At 42.1% G+C, this 17,554-nt stretch overlaps 1 long non-coding RNA gene across 1 annotated transcript in view; it reads left to right on the top strand.

Annotated features, from left to right (window-relative positions):
- The first annotated feature begins 4,312 nt into the window (after window positions 1-4,312).
- LOC146859813 (uncharacterized) overlaps window positions 4,313-17,554 on the top strand; it is a 269,652-nt gene continuing 256,410 nt past the window's right edge. Inside the window, exons 1-2 of the long non-coding RNA XR_014978721.1 lie at window positions 4,313-4,360; window positions 4,462-4,559. This is a non-coding gene — a long non-coding RNA (uncharacterized LOC146859813). The remainder of the gene's footprint in view (window positions 4,361-4,461; window positions 4,560-17,554) is intronic.

The following is a 17,554-nucleotide window of genomic DNA, read 5'->3' on the forward strand; positions in this document are numbered from 1 at the left end:
ACTCCACTTAATGTGCATTAAACATTCTGAATCACACAGATGTGTTGTATCTATGGTCTATCAAGTGTGGTATTATGGATGAATGTAGGGTCAGTGAATTCCTCTTACGTCCATGTGGCTCATGCCTTTGGACTTGGATCGCGGGGTGACACATTGCCGATTGTCGTCCGGCTGGCGCCGACGCAACAACAGAGACACATGCATTTGTTATTTCCTTGTCCAGCCCTGTACGGAACCACGCCCAGAGCCCCGGGGTCATTGTTCAAACCCTTACGCTGGACTGGCATACGCCTGGCCAGCCCACTGCGCTTACGCTCCAGGGGGGGACAACAACGCCACATGTGCCAGGACTCCCCTGTAGTGATCTGCTGCTCACAGGTCTAGTTGTCAGCAGGCCACGTCCACTCCCTTACGGCTGGTTTACACCCACACCACACCCATCCAGCACACACGTCACAGCACATGTGACCCTGCCAATAAATAGGGCCGGGCGCACGTGCACAATGCCATTTCCAACCTCTCTCGGGGTGTATCCATGTGGTGTGCATGTAGGCATGGGGGCCCAGGGGCCTGCGACATCCCATTCCGCAGGCCCGGAGGTGACATGATGGTCTCCGCAGCACGATACCCAATCATAGAGGGTCCATGACTGGCGGGGCACACATTTGGTGGCACCGGATACACTGCGACCGGCACAGGCACACCGCCAAGGGACCGTGACTTTCGGTGCACTGAAGTAGGGACACCTTAAGTGCTGAGCGCGTGTGCAGCCTGCGATGATGCCCCGTCCCGGCGGTCTGGATGGCTCCGGTTTTGTGTGCCCTTCTGGACCGCAGGGTAGGCCTTTTGAAAAATGTCCTATGATTCACATGCTAGAATGGGTACCCACAATTTCGGAGATGTGCAAATAGCTACTGTTTCTAAACTCTATATTTATTCCCATTACAGAAATACATAGGTGTCTTTCTTACCCATTTTTCACTATTTATATTTTCCAAAATGAATTGCTATATACACGGTACACAATAAAAAAAGATGGCAAGACGCTGCTCAGTTTTTGGCTCAGGGTTCCTCTGGTTCTTGGTGAACCTACAAGTCCTATATATCCCTACAACCAGAAGGATCGAGCGAATGTAACGGCATATTGCTTAAAAAATCTGTCATACTTAGAAGAAGTTACAGGTGAAAACGTTGGCACAAATGGCTATTTTTTGTAACTCATTTTCAATTTTTCCTCTTTTCAACTGTTAGTTTCTATAAGAAAACTCTGAAGGATATACACAAATGACCCCTTGCTGAATTCAAGAATTCTGTCTACTTTTCAGAAATGTATAGCTTCTTAGGATCCAATATTGCTTTCATATCCATTTTTCTCATTAACTGGAAGGAGATTGAAAGCACAAAAAATAACAAAAATAGGCTATGTGCCAGTAAAATGCAAAATCTGTGTAAAAAATGTTGGTTTTCTGACAAAATTCTGTCAATCCCTGGAAGCTGGGAAGATGGTGATTTCAGCATCACAAATCCTTTGTTGATACTATTTGCAGGACAAAAACAGACACTTTCATCTGCAGCACTTTTTTCCTATTTAAAAAATAAAATAAAATGTAGCTGTATTTTGGCGAATTATGGGTCCCCTCCAGGGGAATCCACAAACCCTGGGTACCTTTAAAATTCCTATGATGTTGGTAGAAAGGACACACATTTGGCATCAATACCTTATGTGGTCAAAAAGTTAAAGGGGCCTAAGCGCGAACTACCCTAAATAGCCACAAAATAGGCTTAGCACAGCAGGGAAAAGGCCTAGCAGCGTAGGGGTTAAAATACCAAAGCTATTTATGTGTATCTGTATTAGGCACGCAATTGACACATCATCATGTGTTTATACCATGTTTTCTGTCTTGTATGCATGCTATCATCCATGCTTTGACAATTGTTAGACCTGACATCCTTGGCGTGGTTTCTCCTGACTTTTTGCCTCTGCCTCCTGTATTTTTGACACTGAATTCGTTTTTGCTGGTTTAGATGCTTTGGGCACTTTGCCACTGCTGATCAGTGCCAAAGTGCAAGCGCTCCCTGTGTAAATTGTTATAATGATTGGTTATCCATGATTGATATATTTGTTTTACCAGTAGGTCCCTAGTAAAGTGCACTGAGTGTGCCAGGGCTGGTAATTTGAATGGTACTAGTGGGCTTGCAGCACAGATTGTGCCACTCACATGAGTAGCCCTAAAATGATGTCTCAGGCCTGCCACTGCAGTGCCTGTGCGCAGTTTAACTGCCCTGTTGACTTGGCCAGTGTACCCACTTGAAAGGCCTGACACTTCCCTTTTCTTACACATTGGACACCCCTATGGTAGGCCCAAGGTACCCCCCTGGGCAGGGTGCAGTGTATGTGAAAGGTAGGATATGTACTAGTGTGGGTAACATGTCCTGATAGTGATATACTGCCAATTTAGTTTTTCACTATTGAAAGGCTATCTTGCCCATAGAACAGAATGGGGAAGGCTGTGTAACATGTTTACCTGCATATCTTCCCATAGGAACAAGATAGAAAATTGGAGAATGGTATCCCTGAACTCAGAATTTAATAACACATCTTTTAGGAAGGATGGTTTTTAAATTCTGTGTTTGAAAATAGCACTTTTAGAAAGTGGCTATTCTTCTTGTCCAACCTTTCTGTGTGCCTCTGCCTGTTTGTGGATTGACTGCCTGGTTTAAGAGTGACAGGGGCTGGGGTGGCTCCAGGAGTCTGGGTGAGTCAGCACTAGGCTGAATAGACCTATCTGTATTTGGAGCGGTGGGAGGAGTAGCACTGGGGCCTGAATAAGGCTGTGCCTGCCTTCCACAATGCTGGCTCCACATCCAGCGGTGTGTCTGATGGCCATGGCCCACACTCACAAAGGAAGAAGATGTGCACTGGCAGAGTGCCCCCAGAACTGGTTTGAACTGGGTCTAGGACCCCTCACACATAGAGAACAAAGACTTTTGGGGTATACATAAGAGAACTGAAACCCCTGAACTTTAGACTATTTCCTGATCAAGAGGAATCCCTGCCAACGAAGATCAGCTGAAGAGACTGAGGAGAAGTACTGCCCAAGTGTGTGTAGGGCTGGCCTGCAGTTTGCCGTTTCTACTAAAGGAGAGGACCAAGGGACTTTGCTGTATGCTGTGTCCCCCTGCTTGAAGAAGGACTTGGCTGAGTGCTGTGTCCAACTTGAGAGATGTCTCCAAGGGCCTGAGAAGAGCTGGCCTCCTATTTCTGAAGTCCCAGGCACAAAAGGACTTCACCCCCAGCTTTCCTAAACTTCCGTGCTGGGAGTTCCAGTCTGCCAGGAGGGCCTGTAACAGTGTGTGAGGCCTTTTTGCTGTTGGGAGATGGTAGCACGACGCAACGAGAGAGAAGCGTGATGCCGCTGTCGCATTATCGAGGAAGCGTGTCGCCGCTGCCGCTGTTCGCCATCGCATCACCCGAGAAGCGTGCCGCCGCCACAGAGGGTGCCGTCGCATCACTGGAGAAGCGCATCGCAGGGTCGTCGCATCACTGAAGAAGCGCGTTATGGTGATGCGCTCTAGTCGTTGTGAGCGTGCACCCGAGGCATGCCGGGAACGTAGGCGGCCATGTTAGATGCCGCAAGTGAATGGTGGGGGGAAGACGTATGCCCGGCACTCGGGAAATAAAAACTCGAGTTAACACCAACTGTGTCGGCGGTGGTTATTTACTGTAACCGGATTACTATACGCGTGGCTGCTGATTGCCGCCCCAACACCGGAGAAGCGTGCCGCCGTCACCGAGAAGTGTGTTGCAGGGTCTGGCGCGGCTCAGAAAAGCACTGAGTTCCCTGCACGACTGTCGGGCATGCACGCATCGCCTCCACGTTGTCGCATCGCAACAGAGATGCCATTTTGTCGCATCACACCGGATTGTCGCAACGCATCGAGGCACCCTCTTGTCGCATCAGAACCGGAGCCCAGGAAGAATCGACGCATAGCCTTCTCAGCGCCCCTTTTGTTTGGTTATTTACTTTATCTATTACTAATAATAAAAATATTGCTTTTACTTTGAAGAAGTGCTATAATGACGTCGGGACTAGAATACGCAAAATGTCCTACCTATTTGCAATATAATATATCATAATCTCCTTCTCTCTAACATACCGCTCGCTACGGTCCTGTGTAGTTCGCTTTATTTCCCCCAAACTACTAAAATGGTGGTGTTTTTGGGCTATTGTAACATTACATGAACGTGTTCCGTTACGTCATCAACGTACAGGAGACACGTTCTGGCACTTATACGGGAGCACAACGGAGACGCTTGCACCAACCTTTTGATTCTAAGCGGGGAGCCACGCTGATTTAGGTAAGTGCCACATAACCTGTTTGAGAGTTTTGAAATGGAATCTCAAGCGGAGACTTTAAATAGCATTTTCCGCGATCAACATTTCCTTTTCCTCTTCACAGGTTGCTATGGAAGATTGTTGTCTTCCTCGAGGCATGGCACTCTTAGCCTCTACTCGTTTATCATAACAAGTTTTTCCTGGCTCACTCGCTTCCGTTAGGTAAGACCTACACTGTATATTTAGACATTCTAGCTTTTCAAGCCACACAAGGGGCTATATGTTTCTCGATATAATTTTGACCTAATTACGTACAATACAAATGAAAAGTGTCACTATTTTAATGATCTTTTTTCCGACTGGGTTGCTAAATTTTATTTCCTGACGATTGTTCTTTTCCAATTAGAGTTTTTTAACTTACTAACTAGCGAGTCCTACATACCCGACTGGCCTGGCTCGTGGTTTGTATAGCAACTCTTTGTATGATTATCGTATATACCAAAGGGACCTACTTGTTCTGTTAGTAGGAATACTTTAGCCAATTACTATATGTTCATAGCAAAATAAAAGATTAGAAGTTACACCTATTCAAAGAATACATATGCGTCTCCTTCTTAGTGACTGTTTGGGTGTACTGTGGCCTACGGACTATGACTGGAATGGATTAGCATCTTGAATCATTATACAGGATATGATAAGAGTGTTTCCCTTGATATCATCTACTTTTGGATTTTGTGTTGAGGTAAATGCAGAATTCAGAAGTTCACCTTATTGCTCCTCTTTTCCTGCCTTTACTATTATTTGCGAATGACAGATTCTATTTAATTATTTTGCCTGTTTTTATACCACATCCCTGCACTCTTACTAGTTCTTTATCACTTCGTATTTATTCAATAGGATTAACAAATTGGGTTAAAATTGGTTGACATAATTCTTTATATCTTTTTTACACCTATCTTTTCACGCTTGCATTTGGGTCTACTATTCTCCGACACCATTCGGAGTGAGCACCTTCATTTTTCTCTCACCAATTGAGTGATGCACAATGTAAGATGAAAGTAAGAACTTCCCCGTATACTAAAACTAAGCTATGTATCATACTGTTTTGTTGACAGCCTTGAGAAAGTCGTATAACAACAAAACTCGTGTCGGCTGTTTTTTTGCTTCATCTATGTGTCAACAATTTGGAATTTGATCCACCTATGATCAAGATTGTGTTATATTTATTGCTCATCTTTTGGAATTAAATTTTTTACTGACTAATGTTAGTCTGTTGGAACTATTGAATGTGCTGTGCTCTGTTGTTTGAACCTTCTACAATTGAAATCACCTGCCCAAATGACAGGCCGTCCAATGCAGGAGAGTAATTCAGTTTCCAGAGCTCTGAAGAACACTTCATCATCAGCATTAGGTGTATATACATTAAGCATGCTTAGTTGCCGTCCATCCAGTATACCATGTAAAAGTACACATCGTCCGGCAACATCAACTACCTGTCCTTGCAACTGGAATGAGATCCCCGTGGCCATCGATATAGACACCCCTCTGGCATAGAAGGAATAAGTGGAAGAATATTATTTTTTTATTTTTTTTTTGTATGTCCTCATACGCCATCAGTTATATCCAGAGCCGATTTGATATACTCTGTGGCCCCCCTGTTGTTTGGCACCGACAAGAGAGCTCTGATCTGAATGGATGCACTTTACACAGAACCTCTCGTGATTGATCCGTTCAGTTCTTCTATCTGCTAGGCCCCCAGAACTGATCCGAGGGGTAAAGTAATTCTATATAGAGGCATAATCATTGGACATGCATGCCCCTGATTTTAGAGATTGTCCAGCCAGACGTTGCATGGCAACCAGAAATCTTTCTTTCTCTTGCTCTTCTTTTTCCATACAGCTATATCTAATTTCATTACATACTTGATAGAATTGAACCATTCTAGAAAGGTGGGGGGAATGCATTTGATCCAACAGTTACAAATTTCTCTGCGAGCAAGTAAAATGAGGTAAAAACACAGCTTATTTTTGTCTAAGGATAACAAATCATAATTTTGGGAGAATACCAAAAAATATTAAGGAAATGCTCACCTGGATGTCAAACCCAAATATATCTTCCATACCTCTTATTATAGGGCCCCAAAATTGATGTAACATGGGACAGCTTATAAACATGTGCACATCATCAGCTTTTTCCTGCTGGCACTTTGGACAGCACGGAGTAGTTCCTTTTGAGAACTTAGAAAGCTTAGAAGGAGACCATTGTACTCTGCGGAGAGAGAAGAGATGATTTCTCCTTAAATTGGCAGCTTGTACTGTAGAGTATAGTAAATCATAAGATACTTGCCATATTGCTTCTGTGCTGGAACCCGGCAAGCACTTGCCCCACAGCTGCGATGGAAGAGTAAAGTCGTTGTTCCGTTGTCTCGTTCTTAAAGCTGTCTCTAGATCATTTGTATAACCAACCGTTGTGCCAACCGCCTGGGACCAGCTTTTTATTTGTAAGTATTTGAATTTAGATAGTTCACTATTTGTGATTAACTTCAGATCCTCCCATGATAGCAAACAGCCCTCAGGAATAAGTTGGGCCCAGCAATTTATCCCTGCAGATTTTAACGGTGTTACTAGTAAGTGTTACTAGTAAGTCTTTAGTCCACTCGGGTGAGCCAGGTGTGTCCCAAATGGGCGCCATGGCGCTGTAATAACTAATCTTCAACAGCTTTCTGATTTTTAACCAAGTATTTGCTAGGTCCTTTAGAGATTTCAGTCGTACCTTCTTGAATAAACGTGGGTCTCTGAATTTGTATATAAAAGCATGATCTCCTCCTGTTAAATCTTGCAGCATTTCCCTAAACATTTTCTCTATATCTGAAGCATTAGGTTCATTCATAAGCATTTTGCCTGCCATTATTAAGAATACCCATGCATAAAAAATTATATCAGGTACACATAACCCTCCCTTGTTCTTCTTTCTCAGAAGCTTTTTCCGGGAGATTCTTATACCCTTGGAGGCCCATATGAAAGTACTTATTTTTGCCTGTATTTTCCTAAGACTTTTTTCTTTGAAGGATAATGGTATGTTTTTAAATATAAATATAAGTTTTGGTAGGAGCATCATTTTTACTAGGTTGACTCCTCCTATTAGTGTTAGAGGTAGAAATGCCCAACATTTTAGGGAATCAGCGATTTCTTTGTCAACCCTACGTAAATTTTTATCAGCTATATCATTGAAATCCTGGGTGATTCTGATTCCTAAATACCTTATTTCTCTTTTCAGTTGTGGGAAAGAAACATTCAAATTCCAGGCCATGCACTCTGTTTTGGACTGATTCATCTCATACCCCGAGATGCAACCAAATTGCTGTGCTAGGCTATATATGATAGGGATGGCTTTCTCAAGGTCTGATGTACAAAAGACTCTATATACAAATTAAAAAGCATTGGTGAACGGGGGCATCCTTGCCTTGTCCACCTTTGTACTTCTAAAGGAGAGGAAAGATTTCCATTTATCAAATTTCTAGCTTTTGGAGTTTGGTAGATCGAGGAGACTGCCCCATTGAAATGTTGTCTCAAATTGCATTTTTCCAATACCTGAGTTAGATAGGCCCAGTTAACCCGGTCCAATGCTTTAGTAGCATCTAACATAATAATGGCCATTGGTAATTTATGTAGTGTCGCAAGGTCTATGGCTCCAATCAAATTATAAGTTAATTCTTGAATGCCTCTCCCTCTGACAAAGCCATTTTGGTCTAGATGAAATAGTCCACTCATAATACCATTCAACCTCTCTGCTAAAATTTTGGCAAAAATCTTATAATCATGATTAAGCAGGGGGATTGGTCTATATGAGTCGCACTGATTAGATGGCTTGGATGGTTTTAAAATTAGGGCAACGGTGGCCTCATCGCACGAGGGGGGAATGTACCCACCTCTTTCAAAAATATGAGACAGTAGTTTGTCCATTACTGGAATGAGAACCTCAGCCAAAGATTTATACAGCTCTGCCGGTAGACCATCTGGTCCCGGCGCCTTGCCTTTTTTCCCAGACTCTATTGCCTTCTTGATTTCACACTGGCTTATTGGTTTATTAAGATTAATAGACACCTCCTCGCTAGCTTTTTTGGAAGGGAAATGCTCAAGCCACGAATCTATCGTCTTATCCTTATGGGGTTAGATCCTCTCTAAAAACTCTATCAAAATGCTTTCAAAAAGCTTCTTCAATATCTGCGGGGGTCTCACACCGTTTTCCAGTGATGTTACAGACTACTTCTTTTATATTACCTTTCACTAATTCCCGTTTGGTCTTCCAGGCTAGAAGCTTCTCACAGCCTTCCCCATACTCGAAATGAGCCATCTTGCTGGCCTCTCACCTCCTTCTTTAATCTGGCATCTAGCACCCCAGACAGTTCTGGTTTGAGAGATAATAGACTCTCGGAAATGCTCCCTTCTATTCTGTCCCCTTGAGTAATGAGCTCATGCTTTAACTTCTGGATTTTACCCTCTATCTCTTCAACCTCTATTTTATATTTCTTCTGTCTGACAATTTGGATTGAGGCTATGCAGCCTCTTAAAAAAGCTTTATAAGCATCCCATACTATTTATATGGAGGTGCTTTCCATATTAGTCATGAAATAGTTCTTTGTATCTGTTGTTAATCTTTCAGCTATTTCTTCCTCTAACAGGATCGCTCGATCTAAAGTCCATCTTCTGTTAATTGGATTATTTGGACGTTTTGGTGCTAATATTACTGCCACATGATCTGATACCTGCCCACATAGATGTGTTGTGCAATTCACCCATCCCCTCAACTCCATACTGATTTAAAAAAAAGTCTAGCCTAGATCTATGGCCATGTTTCTTGTTGTGAAAGGTATACACTCTCCTGCTGCCCATTGTTTCTCTCCAAATATCTATCCAGCCAATTTGCTTCATCGCATTTTTCAATAAAGATCTTATTTTGCAATTCTGCGGGATTCTGCTGTTTAAGGATCTATCCATCGCAGTGTCTAAGACCAAATTAAAATCACCTGCTAGTATCAGAGGATCTCGGAATAGTAATAGCTCAACAAGTAAAACCTTTTAGAGGAGCTGGGTCGTCTAGATTAGGACCATAATACCCTGCTATTGTAAATTTTTGTGTATGAAACTTTATATTAATTATGACCCATCTTCCAATCTTGTCGACTTTGGAACCCTCTACTGGTAAGACAGGATGTTTCTTTATAATTATGGCTACTCCCTTCGTGGTTATTTGTTGTGTAGTGCATATAGCCTCATGAATCTAGCTTTTGGTTTTACACAAAGTCCTCATCTCCGTCTCAGTTAGGTGTGTTTCCTGAAGGATGAGGATTTGTTCTGGAGTGTCTTTTAGATATTGGAATATCCTTTCCATCCTGTGTTTTACCCTTAACCCGTTTAGGTTCCATGACAGCACCCTCAGATATAAAGCTTGGTCAGCTGTGGCCTGTGTAATTGCTTATTTAGATGGATGATAGTTTTCTTATAAGATTTATTTGGGCGATTTGGATTTTTTTTGGGTTTTTTTCCCCTATGCTCCCCACCCAGTGACCATCCCCATTCCCTCCCTCTGCCCACCCCTGTGCACCACTGGAGAACCCCCATTCTTTCTCTTATGGCCCTACCCTGGCCTTTGAGGCTTCCCTCTCATTTGTCAGGATGGTAAATACTTAATATATCTCTTAGTATGACTGCTAGTATAACTGCTAGCTAGTATTTTCAAATGTTGGATTAAGGGTGTTCTTCTAGCTCTCATAATAAAAATAACCTGGAGTTTGAAGTAGAGGAGACTAGTTTTATTAACGGGCCGATGTTCCACTGCTTTGCCCTGAAATGGACTGCAAAAAGGTTTCTGCCTCTTCCACCCATCTGAACACATACATTTTATTGTTAGACATTACTTTTAGTGTGGCAGGAAATGTAAGTTGTGCCGTGGCACCTAGTTGTCTAAAAGGATCTAATAGCTTTCCCAGCTCCCACTGTTTAGATGCAGTTATGGAAGAGACATCGGACCGGATTTGAAAAGTAAACCCTTCTGCATTTAATGTATTTAATTTTAACGCTTTGTTCAGTATTTCATCCTTTAGATTATATATCAGAAAATGAACCAAGATTTTCCTGGGTCTAGTCTTATTTGGACTTAATCTAAACGGGTCCCTATGTACCCTCTGAATATCAGCAGAAAGAACTTGCTCCGAACAATCAATTTTAGTTGCTTGCTTTATCAATTTTACTACGTATTCTTTGATGTTATCTCCTTCAACTCCCTCAGGAACTTTAAGTAACCGGAGATTAATCCTCCGTTGAGCATTTTCAGTGGATTCCAACTTGTCCTGAAAGCTGTTTTCTCGTTCTTTTATTTTAGTGAGATCCATTGCATTTTCATCTACTTTTATTGTTAACTCGGCCACTGTCGTCTCTAAAACTGTGGCTCTTGCTGTCAACAAATCTAGCTTGTCTTCCATGTTTTCACAAAAGACCTTAATTTCAGTGTAGTTTTTTTCTGACACCTGAAACCTGCTTCTTACCTCGTCAGTTAAAGCCTGTAGAAGATCTAAAACGGAACGATGGGTAGATGTATTCTCAGTGTTTTCACTTGATGTTTCAGTGTATTCCGTCTCCTTTCCTCTTGCTTCACTCTCCATTGAGGAACTCCCGTCTGTTGTCAGTTTTAATGGGTTGTTGTCCTTATCTTGCCTCGTGAGTTCCCCTTCCCCCTTTTCTGTTAACAGACCAGCTAATAGCTGATACTTGTGGAAGAATATAATTGTCCGTGCCATTTTATGTTTAGCTTCAGGGATTCGGCACCCAGGAGGTGCTTCCCCTGAAGGAACAAAATGGGCACTCCCTTCCCCATGAGAAACAAATTTAGCCCACGCACATTCCATGTGAGTATACACACTGAGTCAGTCATGATAAAAGGTCACACTCGCTACAACCGTCATCCTCCACCTCTGCACCCCTGAACCACCACCTCGATTCAGACACACAATTTCCACTAAATGTCCTGGTTTTGTTAATTATGCAGCCCCGTGCCCCACAATGCCCCCAACATTAGAACAAATCGTCAGTCCAATGACGCTCTAACACTGCTTCAGTCAACCAAACACTCCACGTCAAGGGTTGATTGGAGCAAGGGACACAGAGAGGAGGGAAAAGGTAGAAGAAAACAGGGAATGGGGGGGTTACCAAGTGAGCATGTGAACAAGTCCCAATGCAGATGCTGCCACCAGGTTCTGCCATGCCCCTTGTAAATGAAGTGCAGCACAAACCTAGCAATCTCAGGGGCTCCAACGAGTGGGGTATTAGTCCCATCTACCTGGATCTTATCTTATCTTGAAATATAAACCGTGTGGCTACCCTAAGGCTTCCCAGTATTGTGAGAGTCAGAGCGCACACCTGTGGGACTAAAAATGAAACCTGAAAATTACTAGGGCTATAGCAACGTTTTAAGATGCTTTCTGAGTCTAGAACTATCAAGAGACCAGTGTTAGAAGATCGTAACATGCTACTTGTAAAATAGCACGTCAATAAGGCTCCAACCATACATGGACCCGTCCCGTTTATTGCCTTGTATGGGGATGGGCATCAAACACCCAAGGCTGTACACAATACCTGATCAGTCGATCACCCATTGTAACGTGACCCTACATTCCCACCAGGAGCTTGTTGCACACCTTCTTCTGCAGGGCCTCGCATTTCCGCCAGGAGTCTTCTATGTGTCCACTTCCATTATGTCGAAGCAGATTCTCCACTCTATTGTCTGTGGTGTGGTGAAATCTGACTTTAGTGGATATGAACGCAGTGAAGGTGAATGCCTCTACGAGCGCCCTAGCCTGCCCACGTTCCTGTCGCTGTGATGCTAGATTCAAAGTGCCTTCAATTTGCACTATTACTCACGCAATGCAACTCGAATGGTGTCTATGTGTGCTTCTACTCCTGGATGTGAGCAATGTGACTCCCCCTCAATAGATCCCATCTCATGGGCCGATCCGAGGGCATCGCCAGGATTCTATTGTTACTTGTATCTCCAACCAGTCCCAAGTCTCCTAAGGTGTCGTAAAGAAATAGGAGTGGTGGTCCTGTATTACCTTCAACTTGATGGGGTCAAACCCATCACTTTCAGTTTTTGCTTGACGTCGCTGAATGATTGTCTCTGTAGTTGAACAGCCCTTGTATAGTCTGGAAAAAGGGGGATGCTGTGGTTTTCAAATGTGGGGTCTCCATTTCTGCGAACCCCCTGTAGGATTTCGTTGCAATCCCTATAATGGAGAAACTTTGCTATCACAATCCTGGGTGGGGCTCCGAGCTTTGGCAAGGGGCAAATGACCTAATCGTCTCCGCAAAGAATCTCAATACTGTGTGTGGTAAGTATTAAAGGATCACGCCAAAGTCCTCTTTTCAGGTAAGTGTCGTGTTTATTCGATAAAGACTTCACCCACGGCATGGAGTGTCTCCCTGGTCCAAAGATCGATCAGCAACTGTCATTGCCAATCGAACCTTCAATTTCAATTTATTTATTATGTTTTGGCACTACAAAGAGGGCCACACAAACAAAATACACAAAATACATATACATATTCCATCATAAAAAGAAAAAATAAACAATTACAACATTCTCCATCGAAAAGGGCATACTATGACACAATCCTCCTCATTTCATCAATAAATATCTAAAAAACCTTTAAAAAAGTTAAAAATATTGAAGCAAAACATTTCATTGGGAGGGGTATATAAAGCTTTTAAAAAGGAATTCGCATCAAGGATTCCTAGTTGTAGACAAATTGATTTTAACCACCTTAAACGAAGTAAACGTAATGCAGGACAAATAAACAATACATGAGTACGATCCTGTGCTGACATATTACAGAGATTACATAGGGGGGAAGACCCATACCATTTAGCCAAGAGGGAATTAAGCGGCAATAAATCTTGCCTCAAAAGAAACCAAAATCTCCGAATACCATGTGTTAAATTCCAAAATACATAAGGTTGAACAAACTTCCTAGAGTAAGAGTTACACAGTAGGGCACTTCGCTTCTTAGCTATCATGGATTCTTTATCCCTCCTGAAGCAAAGAGACCAGGAAGCCTGCTTCAAAAGAGATTTTAGTTGGGAAGAAGAAATAATAAAAATAGAACTCTCATCTAATTCAAGAAGTGCCACTGCCTTTCTGAAATTCTTAACAATTTGAGAGTGCTCTTTAAAACTTCCCAATAATTCACTCTTGAGAAGGGATCTCAAAGTCCCCATTTCTCCTCTGGCAAGGCTGGCGACCCAACGTACTAATGCAGACAGGCCCTGTACCCAACTGCTACGCAGACCAAATTCTAGTCTAAGAGCAGCTGTAGAGCAAGCCGAATTCAGGGTGGTTAAAGACCTTAATAATTTTCCTTCAATCATATGAAGGAAGCCCCAGTGTTTTAAATCCATCAATTCTATTCCGTATAGGAGGGTTGAGGGGATTTTTGCCTTATAAACCTCTAATAAAAGAGCAAAATGTCTTCTCCCTGTAGCGGAATAAAGAGAACTCAAGCTTTTGCCTTGAGACAGGGCTTTACGAGAGTTGTTATCAATGTGTTGCCTCTCGCTCAGGTTTGCTGAAACAATTCTTCCTAAAAAGGTATATGATTTAACCACTTCTAATTTCTGCCCACCTACTGACCAACCATAATTCTCAGATTTGGATTTTTTCCTCCCTGTGATGCACATAATTTTACTTTTTGAGGCATTTATCTTCAAAAAGTGGGACTCAGCAAAATCATGTAAAGCCTGCAGACGATTAGCTAAGCCTTTAGGAGTTAAATCTAAAATTAAAATATCGTCCGCATATAAAAGGCAGGCTATATTATAACCCCCCACTACCGGGGCTATACCAACACAAGATGCGAGCGAGTTTGGAAGATCAGCAATATACAGGGAGAACAACAGAGGAGCCAGAAGACAACCTTGTTTTAAACCATTAGTGGAGGGAATAGCACACGAGAGTCCCCTTTCTCCACCCTGTAACACTCGACACCAAGTGTCCGAATGTAGAGATCGTACTAGGTCTAATAGAAGAGGGGGCATACCTAATATAGCTAGCTTTCTCCACAGCAGAGGACGATCCACTTTGTCGAATGCTGTAGAGAAATCAATAAAAGCCGCATAGACTCCTCCACCCCGAACTCTTACATATTTGTCCAGGATAACCTGCAGGGCTGTAAGGTTATCCAAAGTACTATGCCCTTTGCGGAAGCCCGTTTGTTCAAGAGGCAAAATCTGATTCGCCTCGACCCAATCAGTGATTAAAGCTAGAAGGCATTTGGAAAAGACTTTTCCAATAGCATCAAGGAGAGCTATCTGACGATAGTTCATTGGATTATTCCTATCGCCCTTCTTGAACAGGGGCACCAAAATGCTCCCCTTCCAAGAGGATGGCACAGTCTTACTTGAAAAGCAAGCACTAAATAAAGGAAAGAGGATTTTACTCCATAGAACAGGATCTAACTTTAGTATCGAAATGGGAAGTTCATCGGGCCCCATAGCTCCAGAGGAACGCATATCCTTAATAGCCATTTCAATGGTTTTCTCTGAAGGGGCTTCAATAGAAAGCTCAACATCTCTCGGAGCTTCTAAGGAGCACTCACCTTCAAATGTTACGCCATTCCCAGCATAAAGGGCGGAGATAAACGACACCCATAATGATTCGGCAATAGGAATAGGATGAGGGCTGACTCTAGCTCCACAACCCTCTCCGATGAGAGACCAAAATGTTCTAGTATTGCCATGAACAACCGCTTCCCTTAATCTGATCCAAAGAGAATCCTCTTTTTCCTTTTTAAGTTTCTTCTTGATGCGACTTCTCCTTCTTTTTAACAAATATATTTTGTTTTTTAATTCAGTAGATCTACACAGAAATTGTTCCCGCACTAACCTGTTTATTGCCTTATTTAAAGGGATCAGCGAACTGGGAACAAAGCTCCTCTTTTTGGAAAAGGAGGATCTATTAGCAACACGAATAACCTCCTTCATAAAATCCTCAAAATGAGTCAGTTCAGAACCCTGCCAATAGATCAATTCTAGGATAGTTTTTCCTAAAATACACTTCAGGCCCTTCCTGGCTTTAAAATTCCAGAAACATCTTCCAGTATTCTTATGAAAATTAAATATATCGCTATTAAGATGCCATGAGTCAGAATTTGGAAAAAATAAAGACAAATCTATAGTGATCACGTTGTGATCACTGAATAATGTCGGTAAGACTACCAGATCTTTTACTAGAGAAAAGACATCATAATCAATAATTACATAATCCAAGATTGACTGACTGAAGGGGGATCTATGAGTATAGTTAGCAGGAAAATCGGAGGGAAGCCTACCATTCACTATTATCCCCTCAGTTGCAGAAAGTTCTTCCAATAACAACTTCCCTCTTTTATTAGTTTTAATTTTATTAGGGAAGAGAATCTGAGGGATAAGGTAGGCTTCTTCTTTACATTTATTTCTGAATAACTCTAAACTAGTGTTGGAAACCTTACAATTAAAATCGCCAACTAACAGTACATGGGGGGAAGGATCTAGCTCTTTTAGCTGTTTAATGTATGAAAAGACTTGCTTCAATAAAATATTAAAACATTCATCCGGGGGAATATATACATTTATTATTACTAATGAAGTATTGGTACCCCAACTTGGTTGCGAGCAGAGGGTCACTGCCTGAAAGAGATTCTTTGGATCAACATAATGTGTAAAATTCCATTTCAATCTATTTGACAAGAGGCACGCAAGACCACCTTTTGCATGCCCTTTCTTTGAAGGTAATGCCCTAGCCTCTAGGACAAAATAGTCTTTTCCTGCATATAAACAACTAGAACACCAGGTCTCTTGGAGGCAAATAATGCTAGCTTTCATAGAGAATAAATACTGTAATTTCTCAGCATTATTATGAATGCCAGCAGCATTCCAAGAGATTACTTTTAAACTATTGCTAAAGATGTTGAAAAAGCTTAGGATTGTCTAAAGTTTTAGTAGACAAAACCCCAGGCAACCAATTCCACTGAGAATTTTCATTGTTTGGGGGAATATTCTGGGAAAGCGAAACTGGCTTTACCTGAGTCACCCGGCGTGTATTTTTTGAAACAGAAATCTTTAATTCATCATATAGGGAAAAGAGAGTATCTTGACCATTGCCCTGCTGAGAAAGTCTATTTGGAGGGAAACAATTTCTCCCAAAGGGGAGAACAGGTAAAACATCAATTCCCCTACACTGAAAACTCTCGGCCTGTTGTAGAATAAGGTTTAATATAAGTTTAGAATAGAATTTTACCCTAACAAAGGGAGCGGACGCTGTTCCCAATATAGAGACTAAATCAATATCATTAGATTGAATCAATTTTAGGCTCTCAATATCCTTAAAATATTTGAGTAGCCATGCTCTATTTAGGGATAAGTCTGAATCAAATAAGGGTAAAAAAATCTACTGTAAATGTATCTACATAGACTTCAGGAATTTTTGAGGGCAAATGCTGGGGCCGTACCTCTCCCACATCCAAAGCAGGAAAAACGGGGGCAAAAGGATCAAGAGCTACAGACCGCCCAGGCGATTCTACCTCGGGCAGGGGAGTTGCCCATCTCCCTACATCCGATGGGGGACCATTCCCAGGGCAATCAGAAATGATTTCTGTGCCCGGGACTGAGAACTTTAAGATATCAGAAGAATGGGAAACCACCTCCTTACACATTAATTCTCCCGTCATTTGGAACTTAGAGTCTAAGACCTGGGAATCCTCAAAAATGATTTGTTTCTGCTTTTTCTTTCTGAATCTACGGATTGGTTTCCTCTTTTTTCCTAGATTCTTTCTTTGTTTTCTAATTTTTCCCTTTTCAACCCCCCCTGATCCCTTTGATTCAGGTAAAAAGATTGAAAATAGTTCTCTTTCAAGATTTGGAGCAGCAACCTCAATGATTTCTTCTTCAATTTCAAGGTCGCAAAGCTTTGCGCAATTAGATACAGGTAAAATGGGAGCTACAGGGGGCTTATTTTGAACTGAGTTTACATTTTCATTTAAGAGCACACTACCCAACTCATGCCCCAGAGGGCTTACTTTAGAAACAACATCAGGAACCTTTTCCTGAGCTTTTAACACTAAGGCTTTTAGTATCTGGGTGACTGATTCCAGAATGCAATCGGAACTTCCCACAAATTTACTCAATAACTGT

This window comes from Triturus cristatus, chromosome 3_1, assembly GCF_964204655.1.
Source record: "Triturus cristatus chromosome 3_1, aTriCri1.1, whole genome shotgun sequence".
Taxonomy (NCBI): Eukaryota; Metazoa; Chordata; class Amphibia; order Caudata; family Salamandridae; genus Triturus; species Triturus cristatus.